This window comes from Hippopotamus amphibius, chromosome X (genome assembly GCF_030028045.1).
Source record: "Hippopotamus amphibius kiboko isolate mHipAmp2 chromosome X, mHipAmp2.hap2, whole genome shotgun sequence".
Taxonomy (NCBI): domain Eukaryota; kingdom Metazoa; phylum Chordata; class Mammalia; order Artiodactyla; family Hippopotamidae; genus Hippopotamus; species Hippopotamus amphibius.
This window is the reverse complement of record NC_080203.1, coordinates 66647057-66658875: the sequence shown is the minus strand read 5'-3', so window position 1 is coordinate 66658875 and position 11819 is coordinate 66647057.

Here is an 11819-nt window from a genome sequence, read left to right as displayed (position 1 = left end):
ATGTATGTTTGATAGTGAGAGGAAGGGAACTGATATTTTATTTTTGAGCATGTACTATACGTCAGATATTATGCTAAGTATCTTCAAAATAAACCTTTCAGTTAGTAATCATCCACTATTTACAGACCAAGAAATAGCGGCTTAGTGATGTTATATATTTGCTCAAAATCATAAAGCTAGAAATGAAGAAAGGTGTCAAATCTATGACCCGTAGACTCTAGTATAATACTGTCTACTAGAACTAGCTGTGATGATGAAACTATTATCTACCCATGTCTAACATGGTAGCCACTAGTGACATGTGGTTATCATGCACTTGAAATGTGGCTATTGCAACTAAGAAATAACGTTTTATTTAATTTAAATTTAGATTTCCAAATGTGGAGTAGCTACTGAATTAGGCAGTGTAGATATTAAGTCTATATCCTTAACCACTAAGCCTTGCCCTCTCTTGATAATTTTGTGAGGGAAAAGCATTGGGCTAGGTAGTCTACCTTTTAGACTTTAAAATTTCTCACAGTATAAATAAAAATATTTACAGTTGAGTATTTTTTTATTTTTTTAGAGAAAATCACACTTATTAGACTTGCTATGTTGGGAGATGTGGAACAAACAGTCGTTCCTCATATCTGAGTTTTAATTAAAGGAATAGAAAACTGAGCTCTGTGATATTCAGCAAAGCTTGTCACAGACATCTTCTGGAAGTGCATGATAAATCTGAGCAGGCTAGTATAATGGAGGCAAGGGACAGAGGGGAAATAGAAAAGTGCTCAAAGGTAAATGAATGAATTCCCATGGGTTATGTACACCATACAGAAATAATTACAATTGAGAGCATGGGGAGTGGTGGGTTTTAAAGGCCAATGTAGAGAAAAAGAGATGTGCAAGAGGTAATCAAGCATGCAGAAAGAGCATCCATAGTTTATAATACCTCAAATTGAGAAACCAATACCGATAATAGCTTAATGAAGCTTAAGGTGGCACTAAGAGTGATTTTAAACACAAAGGTAAGGAATGAAAACATACTTCACAAGAGGCTGAGATTAAATATTAGTAAGCTTTTCAGGGCCTGAATATCCACACCAAGGAGTAGAGGAAGAAGACTGATTCTAGGAACTAGGGAAAAAATGGAATTGGTTCCTTTTTCCATATAAAAAGAAGAAGAAAAGAAGGTGAAGAAGGAGGAAAGGAAAATCCATGATCTTGCCTTACTCAAATAGGAAGACAATATTTTTAGGAATGCTGGGCAAACAAGATAAATGAGCAAAGTGTAAAGTATACCAAAGTTGTGACTCTTTGGAAATGGCAGGTGATTCTTTACTGTGTTGAGAAGAAATACATACTTCTACCATATTCTATGTAGTCCCCGTTAACAGTCTTCTTTCCTGTACACAGAATAGAGGCCAATTTCTAGGCTCCTACATATAAAGAAAATTTGGGGCCCAAAACTTCACAAATTCTTCATATTTACTTTAACAGAGCTTGAATAAGTAGAATTACATTATTTGTCCCCAGGGCACCACTGTGAGCGCCTCTGCTTTGGTAGCTTGTCTATAGATTACCCCAGTGGGATTGCTGGGAACTTCAATAATGTAGTACCTAGATCTATAATATTTGAAGATGTTTGTTTCACCAAGACACATTATCCATTACTTGCTTGTATTTTTACCCCAAGTGTGAGGAAAGCTATAACTTCATCCTTGGGAGAAGTTGTTACATAAATTCAAATAATCATTTTCAGGTAGTCATTAACAGATTTCTTAGATCTGAGGTCAATTATACTTCACAGCTAAGTGAATATTTGATTGTGGCTCTCTGTCTATATATAACAAATGGTGTGGGTTTCAAAAACATTTTTATTTATAGCCTAAACAAAGATAAAGCTGCATAACACCTCCATAGACAACTCCTACCCAGTTAACTCAGGAAGAGTTCAGTTCACAGGCCTCCCACATGAGGCTCTATATTGCCCCCTACTTCACTCTGTTTGTGTTTAACCCTCCTCTAGAGCAAACTCCTGCTGTCTAAGCTTTTCTCTACTGCTCACGTTTCATTCAGTTTTTGCTTCATTATCAGAAAGACCTACTCAATAATCTTCCTGCATCACCATCCTGCTTCAATGCATCAGAGGTTTCTCTAGCATTCTTATCTCCTTTAATCCCATTCGCCACTGGATTTGGTTTCATCCACTCATTCAGAAATTTACAGAATGCCTTTTCTGTACTACATACCATTTTAGGCACCAGGCATACAATGGTGAAAAAGGTATACTAGGAGAATTGTATGTTCCAATAAGGGGTGAAGAACAATAAGGAAGTAAATATTAATTTTCTGGGTACAATATGTACTGTAGATATATAATGAGGAAACTCTGATATAGAGCCATGGGGAGAGTTTAGTAGGGTCACCAAGGAAGTGTTCTTTAAAGGGGTGACATTTTGTTTGTAACTTGAAAAAGGCGAGGAAGCCATGTGAAACAATGTACATTTCCCTTCCAAAATATATACTTATATGTTGCACTTCACCATTCTGAAAAATCCAGATCCAGGGTATGATTTTTTATTAGATGATTTGACTTACAGTTTATTCATGGACTGTCCCTCAAATGCTTGAACATAAAAATGTAGTATAAAACTTAAACCACACCCAAGCCATTTCATCCCAATGCTGCTAACAACTCATGTGCATCTTAATATTGATATACCCTAAGTGAATTTCTCTCCATTCCTAACCCTGACTCTGATTGGTTCTGGAAATCATGACAAGCCCTTAGTCCTTCTTCATCTTAATTTCTTAATCTTTAAAATAAGAAGATCATATTATATGTTTTATTAGCATTTATTCAGTCTGAAATTCTACAATTGAGATATTCCTTGAGCTGAGGGTAACCCCTGGGAAAAAGCACTGGGGAAGCAGGATTAAAAGCAAAATAAAAAGACAAATGAAGAAGCAGGATTAAAGCTGTTGCAGTGTATCCATCTTATTCCACAGAGTGTCTACAAATATACCAAGTTTAGGACATTAAAGCATGTCAACCTTCCCTACTTTTGCTGGTTTATCAAAGAAATGTTGATATAATATTGTCTGAGGCCAGTGTATGTCTTCTTATTGTAGTAAGATATACATAGCATAATATAATTTTAATATTTGTAAGTGTACAATTTGATGATATTAAATAAATTCACAATGCTCTATAACCATCACCTCTAGCTATACCTAAAACTTTTTCATCATTCCCCCCCAAGAAAACTCTGTACCCACTAAACAATAACTCTCCATTGTTCCTTCTCCCATCCTTGGTAAACCTGTAACCTATTTTTTGTATCTATAGATTTGCCTAATCTGTTTACCCCATTTAAGTGCAATCATACAATATTTGCCTTCTATTTCTGGCATGTTACACTAAGTAGAATATTTTAAAGGTCCATTCATGTTGTAGCATATGTCAAAATTTCATTCCTTTTTGTATATAGATAAAATTTCATTGTATGTATATACTACATTTTGTTTATCCATCCATCCATCAATGTACATTTGGGTTATTTCCACCTTTTGGTTATTATGAATAATATTGTCTTGAGTATTAGTGTACAAATATTTTTTCAAGTCCCTGTTTTCAATTCCCTTGTATATAAACCTAGGAGTAGAACTGCTGGGTCATATAGTAGTTCTATTTTTAACTACTGAGAAACTGTCAAATTGTTTTCCACAATGGCAATACCATTTTAGATTCCCACCACCAAAACACAAGGGCTCCAATTACTGCACACCCATGCCAACAATACATTCCAATTTTTTATTGATTATATCCATCGTAGTAAGTGTGAAGTGTTTTCTTACTTTGATTTGCACTTCCCTGATGACTATTGATATGGAGCATATTTCCATGTACTTAATAGCTATTTGTGTATCTTCTTTGGAGAAATGCCTATTGAAATATTTTGCCCACTTGCAATTACATTGTTTCGTTGTTGTTGTTGAGTTGTAGGAGTTATTTATACATTCTGGATATTGATCCCCTTCAGATATATAATTTGCAAATTTTTTCCCCCATTCTGGGGGCTACCTTCTCATTCTGTTGATTGTATCCCCAGATGGACAAAAGTATAATTTCAATGAAGTCTAATTTATCTATTTTTTCCTCTGTTTCCTAAACTTTTGATGTCATATCCAAAAAGTATTGTCAAATCTGGTGTTATGAAAAATTTCTCTATGTTCTCTTCTAAGAGTTTTATTGCTTTAGCTTTTAAGTTTAGGTCATTGATCCATTCTGAGTTGACTTTCATCTATGATATAGGATAAGGGTCCAAGTTTATTATTTTGCATTAGATATCCAATTTTCCCAGCACCAATTTTTGCAAAGATTTCTCTTTCCCCATTGAATGATCTTGGTAACCTTCTTGAAAATCAATTGCCCATATATGTGAAGGTTTATTTCTGGTCTCTCTACTTTAGTTATGAGTCCTGTAGGGGGATATGAAAACATTTAAAAAAGCCTCTACCCTTAAGGAACTTATAATATCATTTGATGGTTAAAAGTTATTTGCATATAAACAGTTCAATATAGCGTCAATGAAGGAGCATAGAAAATGATGAGAGCCATAATGAGCTAAAGGAGAAAAGTTTGACAAGGATGATAAGAAGTTGAAGAGAAGGTCAGGATTAACTGTGCCTTTACAAATACATAGAGGTAGCCAAGGCTGAGAAAAGGAGAGAAGGCTGCTCAGGAAGATGGAGAAAGAGAATTAGAGCAAGAAGATTCATAGCATCTTTTTGTTATGGGAAATAAGGAACTGGTCTCTGTAGTCAACTAAAAGTAAATAGTATGTTCTATTTCAGTCAAGGTATATAGGGGGTTAAAGAAAACTCACACTTTTGGTCCCTGCAAATGAGTAATCTACATTCTTCCAATCTACAAACTGCTTCATATTTTTGTTTGCATAGATGTATCTTTAAGGCCTCCATTAGCAATAACTAACCCTTTTCATAATGATCTCCCTAGATACCTACTTCCTACAGGTGGAGGTATTTCAAAGCTTTTTATAGTTCTCCCTGTAGCTGCTAGAGGAAGAAAGACATTTCTTGGTGCTTGGTACTTTGAATGGTCTATCTTTGGCAGAGTTGGTTTATAAGAGTTGTGATGGAGAAAATGTGAATAGTTTCAAGTGTTCAAAATAAATAAATCATACATATGGATAAAACAGTTTCTTAATATTAAGAAAAATATTTACTGAAATTATATTTTGCTTCTCTAATCTGCAGATTTGAACAAAGCCATTTTTAACTTTATTATTATTTGTCTTGCCACAAAAACCCTCTCATTATAATTTTTCCCATAGTGGATGATGGGACTTTAATAGAAAGTAAACACAGTAGTGCTTACCAACATACAAACATTGGGTGATTTCTAAGAGCTCACACTAATTTGGGGAGAAATCAATTATTAAATACCCTTAGTTAATTCTCTGATATTGTAATTTAGAGACAAATGCCATATTGAATTATAGCATAAAGAGAAATAGAACATCTTAACCAGTAAGACTGTTTGGAAATATTTATCAATGTCTCCTATTTCCAGTCTTAACTATTTCAATAAGGCATTTAGCTTTATGTTAACCTTATGAGAAAGATAATAGCCATATTTTATTTGTCTTTGAAAGTCAGTTAAGGGGTGATGGAGTAGGTTAAAATACTTCTACAAAAATGACTGGAACAGCATTAGGCATGTCTTATAGAAACAATAGCCAATAAATTAGCCATGTTTTTAGAATTTCTTCCTACAAAGTGGGAACAAAAGATTACAATACTTTCAATAGCTTATTTTCAATAAATAAAAAATTAGATATCAGAGATGGCAATGAATCAGTTGACTATATAAACAACCCAGATAAAAAGTATATTTTTCTTTTTTAAGTGATAATTATGAAAGTGCTAAAACTTAAAAAAAAAAAAAAGAAACCAAGATTTGAAAAAGCAAGCGAAGTTTTTTTTTTCAAGTTCTTTGTTGGGGTATAATTGTTTTACACTGTTGTGCCAGTTTCTGCCATACAACAAAGTGAATGAGCTGTACTTATAAATATAACCCCATATCCCCTCCCTCCCATGACTCCTTCCCACCCTCCTTATCACACCCGCTAAGTCATCACTAATCATCTAGTTGATCTCCCTGTGTTATGCAGCAGCTTCCCACTAGCTATCTATTTTACATTTGGTAGTGTATATATGTCAGTGCTACTCTCTAACTTTGTGCCAGCTTCCCCTTCACACCACCTCCACCATGTCCTCAAGTCTATTCTCTACATCTGCATCTTTATTCTTCCTCTGTCACTGGGTTCATCAGTACCATTTCTTTAGATTCCATATATATGCATTAGCATACGGTATTTGTTTTTCTCTTTCTGACTCACTTCACTCTGTATGACAGAATCTAGGTCCATCCACCTCACCACAAATAAATCAATTTCATTCCTTTTTATGGCTGAGTAATATTCCATTGTATATATATGCCACATCTTCTGTATCCATTCATCTGTGGAAGGGCATTTAGGTTGCATCCATGTTCTGGTTATTGTAGATAGTTCTGCAATGTATATTGTGGTACATGTATCTTTTTGGATTATGGTTTTCTCAGTGTATATGCCCAGGAGTGAGATTGCTGGGTCATATGGTAGTTCTATTTTTGATTTTTAAAGGAACCTCCATACTATTGGTGGGAATGTAATTTGGTACAGCTCCTATTGAAAATGGTATAGAGGCAAATGAGTTTTATGTTGACATTGTCTATTTAAAGTCCAGTTGCACCCCCACAGGAATTCACCTTTTACTTTTTACCTTTGAAGGGAATGGCAGGTTTAACAAGTCCTTGCCCCTCTAATGCAGGTGATAAAGAGCCACAGCTGCTGGAGTGGCCAGTTTCAGCCACAGATTTTTTTTTTACTCTGTTTCTTGCCCAAACACTCATTGTCTGAATGGCAGTGTCCCAGAAATAGGGGTTAATCGATGTCAAAGCTAGGTGTTCTGTTCACAGATACACATGATGCAAGGCAGGTTTTTTTTGTTTTTGTTTTTTGTTTTTTAAACTTTTTATTTTATACTGGAGTATAGTTGATTAACAATGTTCTGTTAGTTTCAGGTGTACAGCAAAGTGATCCACTTATACATATACATGTATCTGTTCTTTTTTAAATTCTTTTCCCATTTAGGTTGTTATAATATTGAGCAGCATTCCCTGTGCTATACAATAGGTAATTGTTGGATATCCATTTTATTTTATTTTATTTTTTAAAGATTTTCTCGATGTGGAGCTTTTTTAAAGTCTTTATTGAATTTGTGACAATATTGCTTCTGTTTTATGTTTGGTACTTTGGCAGAGAGGCATGTGGGATCTTAGCTCCCCAACCCAGGATCAAACCCACGCCGCCTGCATTGGAAGGTGAACTCTTAATGACTGAACTGCCAGGGAAGTCCCAGTTATCCATTTTAAATATAGCAGTGTCTACGATGCAAGGTGTTGAATATCCCCAACCCAATATTTCGTGAAAATATATGGAAACCTTTATTCCCCATAGTATAGCAAGAGCTAGGAACATTAGACGTAGGCTCTAAAATGGTAGTGGATTCTATAAAAATAATTTTATGACCACAGGAGGGGGGATTTTATCTTCATTAATCAGACAAGGAGGCACCCTTTTCCTGCAAAGCCTCAATTTGTTTTGTAGGAAAAGATCATTTAAAGGGTGGTGGCCTGGTCCATCACTCTTACATTTCAGACCCATAATAGCAGACTCCAAGCTTTGTGGTACTGGAACCGGCAGCCATAGAGAGTATTGGGTATGTTAGAATTGCTATATAAAGCCCATATCATTTATTTTTATTATTTTTTTCTGGGGCAAATCACATTTATTTTAGCTCTTTACGGGAATATAATTGCTTTACCCTACTGTGTGAGATTTTTGCTGTACAACAAAGTGAATCAGCTGTGTTTATACATATATCCCCATATCACCTTCCTCCTGTGACTCCCTCCGACCCTCCCTATCCCAGCTCTCTAAGTCATCACCTATCATTGCATTGATCTTCCTGTGTTATGCAGCAGCTTCCCACTAGCTATTTTACAATTGGTAGTGTATACGTCAATGCTACTCTCTCACTTCAACAAGCTTCCCCTTTGCACCCCACCCAGTGTCCTTAAGTCCGTTCTCTACATCTGTATCATTGTTCTTGCCCTGTCACTGGGTTAATCAGTATCATTTTTTTAGATTCCACATATATGAGTTAGCATACGCTATTTGTTTTTCTCCTTCTGGCTTACTTCACTCTGTATGACAGATTCTAGGTCCATCCACCTTATTGTAAATAACTCAATTTCATTCATTTTTATGGCTGAGTAATATTCCATTGTATATATGTGCCACATCTTCTTTATTCATTCATCTCTTGATGGACATTTAGGTTGCTTCCATGTCCTGGCTATTGTAAATAGTGCTGCAATGAACATTTTGGTACATGTTTCTTTTCAGATTACGGTTTTCTCAGGATATATGCCCAGTAGTAGGAGAGTTGGGTCATATGGTAGTTCTATTTTTAGTTTTCTAAGGAACCTCCATACTGTTTTCCATTGTGGCTGTATCAATTTACATTCCCAACAACAGTTTCCTTTTCTCCATACCCTCTTCAGCATTTCTTTGTTTTAGATTTTTTGATGATGGCCATTCTGACTGGTGTGAGGTGATACCTCATTGTGGCTTTGACTTGCATTTCTCTAATGATTAGTGTTGAGCATCTGTTCATATGTTTGTTAGCCATCTGCATGTCTTCTTTGGAGAAATGTCTATTTAGGTCTTCTGCCCATTTGTGGATTGGGTTATTTGCTTTCTTGGTATTAAGCTGCATGAGCTGCTTGTATATTTTGGAGATTAATCCTTTGTCAGTTGCTTCCTTGGGAAATTTTTTTTTTCCCATTCTGAGGGTTGCCTTCTTGTCTTGTTTATGGTTTCTTTCACTGTGCAAAAGCTTTTAAGTTTCATTATGTCCCATTTGTTTATTATTGATTTTATTTCCATTATTCTAGGAGGTGGGTCAAAAAGGATCTTGCTTTGATTTCTGTCATAGAGTGTTCTGCCTATGTTTTCCTCTAAGACTTTTATAGTGTCTGGCCTTACATTTAGGTCTTTAATCCATTTTGAGTTTATTTTTCTGTATGGTGTTAGGAAATGTTCTAATTTCATTCTTTGACAAGTAGCTGTCCCATTTTCCCAGCACCACTTATTAAAGAGGCTGTCTTTTTCCATTGTATATTCTTGCCTCCTTTGTCAAAGATAAGGTGCCCATATGTGCTTGGGTTTATCTCTGGGCTCTCTATTCTGTTCCACTGATCTATATTTCTGTTTTTGTGCCAGTACCATACTATCTTGATCACTGTAGCCTTGTCATTTATGTGTATTTTGTTTGTGTCAATTTCTTTCAAATAGAGGATGGCCAATTGACTTTTGCCAAAATAACTATGCATAATGTTTTCTCTGCCTATCACATGATGGAGTGATACAAAAACATTTTTTTCCTTCCTTTTTGATTTTGTTTTCTGCTAAGGTCAATACAGAAAAATAAATAAGTAAAATGGATAGTGGCTGTGTCCTGTAAGAGAAGAAACAAATTAACTTGAGCCCCTGACTTTCTTCCAGATGTCATAAACTCTGTTGCTACCTAAGATTGACCCTGGCTCTCTGGTCAGCAGGGCTAGAGACCTAAGGTGTCACATCAGAGGCATTTATTCATAGTCATACGAACAGGTTCACCTGAGACTGATCTGAAGATGTCCTTTCGAGAATAGAGCCAGGAAGACATTAGGAAAGGCCAAGTTTTATAGGCTGATTGTGTGTTTCCCCTAAATATAATTCACACACTGAAAATCCTAATTCCAATGTAATTGTATTAAGAGGTGAGACATTTGGGAGGTGATTAAGTCATGAAGGTGAAGCCCTCATGAATAAAATTAGTGCCCTTGTAAAAGAGACTATAGAGCACTCTTGCCCCTTCGGCCATGTGAGGACACATCAAGAAGATGGCTTTCTATGAATCAAGATAAGGGAATTCACCAGACAGTGACTCTGCCAGCCCTTTGATCTTGGATTTCTCACCCTCTAAAACCATAAGAAATTAATATTTGTTGTTTAAGCCACCCAGTCTATGGTATTTTTATTACAGCACCCAAAAGGAAACAGGACACCAAGAAAAAGCATGAAGAGGCTTTTAGCAAGCTATGAGGAGAAAAACAGCCATAATTATACCTCTAGTTGAAGCTTCTAAGTATATAGGTTAGCATGAGGCATGTGTAAGACAAACTTTACCCCTCTAAATCAGAAGCTGCCAGGAGATATGTGGCTATTGTATTGCAGTACCAACTGTTTACTGTTTAAACATGGTTCTTTCTTAGTTTTATTATTTTCCATCACCATTCCCAGGCTTCCGACCCCAATGAGACAGATGCTTATTTTTTTAAGCTGTTTATTGGAATATAATTGCTTTATACTCCTGTACCACCATTTGAGGTACACTGAAGTGAATCAGCTGTATTTATACATATATTCCCATATCCCCTCCCTCCCTCGACTCCCTCCCACCCTTCCTGTCCTGGCCCTCTAAGGCATCACCCATCCTCGAGTTGATCTCCCTTTGTTATACAGCAACCTCCCACTAGCTATCTATTTCACAGTTGGTAATGCATATATGTCTGTGCTACTCTCTCACTTTGTCCCAGCTTTCCCCTTGCCCCCGTCCCCCAAAACCTGTGTCATCCAGTCCATCCTATACATTGGCATCCTTATTCTAGCCCTGTCATTGGGTTCATCAGTACGATTGTTTGTTTAGATTCCACATATATGAGTTAGCATACAGTATTTTTTTTTTCTTTCTGGCTTACTTCACTCTGTATGACAGAATCTAGGTCTATCCACCGCATTACATATAGCTCCATTTCATTCATTTTTTATGGCTGAGTAATATTCCATTGTATATATGTGCCACATCTTCTTTATCCATTCATCGGTTTATGGGCATTTAGGTTGCTTCCATGTCCCGGCTATAGTAAAAAGTGCTGCAATGAACATTTTCCTACATGTTTCTTTTCAGATTATGGTTTTCTCTGGGTACATGTCCACTAGTGGGACTACTGGATCATATAGTAGTTCTATTTTTAGTTTCTTAAGGAATCTTCAAACTCTTTTCCATAGTGGCTGTACCAATTTACATTCCTGACAACAGGTCAGGAGAGTTCCCTTTTCTCCACACCCTCTTCAACAGTTATTGTTTCTAGATTTTTTGATAATGACCATTCTGACCTGAGTGTGGTAATACCTCATTGTGGCTTTGACTTGCATTTCTCTAATGATTCATGATGTTAAGCATATTTTCATGAGTTTGTTGGCCATCTGCATGTTTTCTTTGGAGAAATGTCTATTTAGGTCTTCTGCCCATTTTTGAATTGCATTACTTGCTTTCTTGGTATTAAGCTGCATGAGCTGCTTGTATATTTTGGAGATTAATCTTTTGTCTGTTGCTTCATTGGCAAGTATTTTCACCCATTCTGAGGGGTACCTTCTTCTCTTCTTTATGGTTTCTTTCACTATGCGAAAGCTTTTAAGTTTCATTAGGTCCCATTTGTTTATTATTGATTTTATTTCCATTATTCTAGGAGGTGGGTCAAAAAGGATCTTGCTTTGATTTCTGTCATAGAGTGTTCTGCCTATGTTTTCCTCTAGGAGTTTTATAGTGTCTGGCCTTACATGTAGGTCTTTAGTCCATTTTGAGTTTAGTTTTGTGTA